The sequence below is a fragment of the Ursus maritimus genome, unplaced genomic scaffold (assembly GCF_017311325.1).
Source record: "Ursus maritimus isolate PB19 unplaced genomic scaffold, ASM1731132v1 scaffold_26, whole genome shotgun sequence".
Classification (NCBI taxonomy): domain Eukaryota; kingdom Metazoa; phylum Chordata; class Mammalia; order Carnivora; family Ursidae; genus Ursus; species Ursus maritimus.
The window spans coordinates 23,012,893-23,015,180 of NW_024425119.1; positions in this window are offsets into that span (position 1 = coordinate 23,012,893).

The following is a 2,288-nucleotide window of genomic DNA, read 5'->3' on the forward strand; positions in this document are numbered from 1 at the left end:
TGAGGCAATGTAGTGTTACCTGAGCTCAGTCCTTTCCTAAATTTTGCAAACCAAATGGTTTCCGGTGGGTTAAAAGGCATCCCAAAGGGAGAGTCCTTGGGAACTGAAGAAGACACCTGCCGTGGAGGTTGTGCCGCAAAGGTCACACCTTATTTTACCTTGCCTTGAAGAACCTGCCATTTTTAACCCATGGAAGACAATAGAAAAATTTTACAGGGGCATATTACCCAATTTTGCAGTACACAGTCCAGAGGAGTCCCTGTGAAGGATAGCCTATTTCCCATGTCATGATTCTGGTAGTACCCTGCACCTGTCACAGAGAGGTGACTATGAAGGCATCCCTGCATATCAGCTCTCTGTCCCTTAGCCAAGGCATCCCTTGGTGACCTGCACCCAGCACCCGACCCTCCCCCTCCTCTGGGCTAACACTGAATGAAAGACACTATAATCTTGTAGGTAGCTCAACCATAGTCAAGGATGCAAACTGCTCTCTAGGAATTTGTGGGCAGATATGTGCTGCTTGTGGAGGAGGGCTGTGACCTCCAGAGCTGGTCTCCGTCCTTTTACGTGTCTTGGAAACCCTATGGTCGTTTATGATGTCCAGGGGCAGGCTCAGAGCACTGGATGACCAGTCCTTCTGTGCACTCCCTGGATGAGGCCTGTAATTAGTTAGGGGGAAGTCTGTCCCGTGTATCTTCGAAGTTCTCATATGGAACTCCCCTTTGTTGTGTTTGCGCCCAGGGCTCTAGTAAGCAAAAGTCCAATTTAATGTTTGGTTTATTTTTGGCAGTAAAGCGCCCAAGCATCCTTTCTCCTATATACTTGATGACCTATCAGTAGACGAGGCCCTAATACAAACAGAGTTCCCAGAGAAAAGGAGAAGCCATTTGAGAAAAAACGTATGAAGTAAGAGGATACGTGAGCTGGTTAGGACGGGGCCAACATTCCCTTCCCACAAGACAGGGGGATTAACCAAGTAGTTCCCAGAAGCCTGTCACTTGAGTCTTTAAGATTGGGAGCCACGCTAGTTGCTCTTACATGGCCAACAGGTGCTCTGTGTTTTACGAAAGAGGAGGGCTAAGCAGGGGAGATAAGTCTCTCAGAACAAAAAGAGCCCACATTACTCATCTACTGATGGAGGAAGTGGGATGATTTTCCCAGCCAATGCACCAGGAATGTTGCACGGCTCTTGTCTCCCGGAGTCGAAGAATGAATCTCTCGGACACAAAAGGGTGAAGTGATAGTTTATTAGGGGAAAGTGAGAACAGAAAGAAAGCTCTCTACAGTGAGAGGGGTCCTGAGCGGGTTGCCACAGAGGGTTTTTATGGTCAGTCTTTTATAGAAAACTGACCAGGGAACTTCAATCTTCTTGATGTCACCACTGATAGCACCACGATTACTTCTCCTTCAAATATCTCATCTCTGGTGTTCAAGACAAAGCATGGTTTGTCTGGTTATGTTGCCTTATCTCTGGTTTCATTAGGCCTCAGCATTTCTGGGATTTCTGTGAGCCTGGTCACATAGCCCCCTACCTATCTCTCCCTACCTAACCCGGCCTGTCCCTTGCTCAATGTTAGCAACAGAGGAAGAGAGAAAGGGGGTATATTGAGCTTTAAGAGAAGCTAAAAATGAAAGAGGAATTAGGGAATAACACCCCCAGAAGAGTATGAGAACAATCTGGCCATGTCGTCCTCCCTTTTCCCTCCAATGTTGAGAGGAGGGTCCCACAGTTCTCCCTCATTGTTACATGTAAACTCTCCCAAAGCTTCCCTCCCAGACACCAAAAGTGCTTTTTTCAAATGAAGAAGGTCATCATCAGCCAAGACTGTTACTCTGCCAGCAGCACTAAACTTCAAGACAATCACGGTTAAAATTTTGATATTAAAGGCAGCTGAATTCTCAAAACTTGATGTATTCCATATCTTTACCAGTAGGCAGTGCCTGTGACTGCGCTTGAGGAAGACACTAACAGTCCCCAGGGACACTAACTTTGAGATTGACTTCAGAGCCCCAGAGAGCTGAGCTCCATTTTTCATAACTGTTATGAGCAACGTCTGTTGTTGTAACATTACAAAAATTATATAACAACTACTTGCAGAATTTCTCTTCTGAATCTTACAAAATCTTATCTAGAGGAAGAAAAACACAAATACTCTCAGTTCCTCAGACTTGGGAAAGAGAATTAGCAGAAGGTAATGTTGCTTTCTGTCATAAAGAGTAGAGGGAAGTCTACTCTAAAATTCCACTCTACAAATTTAGGAGAAGAAAATCATTCCTCTCTATTTCTC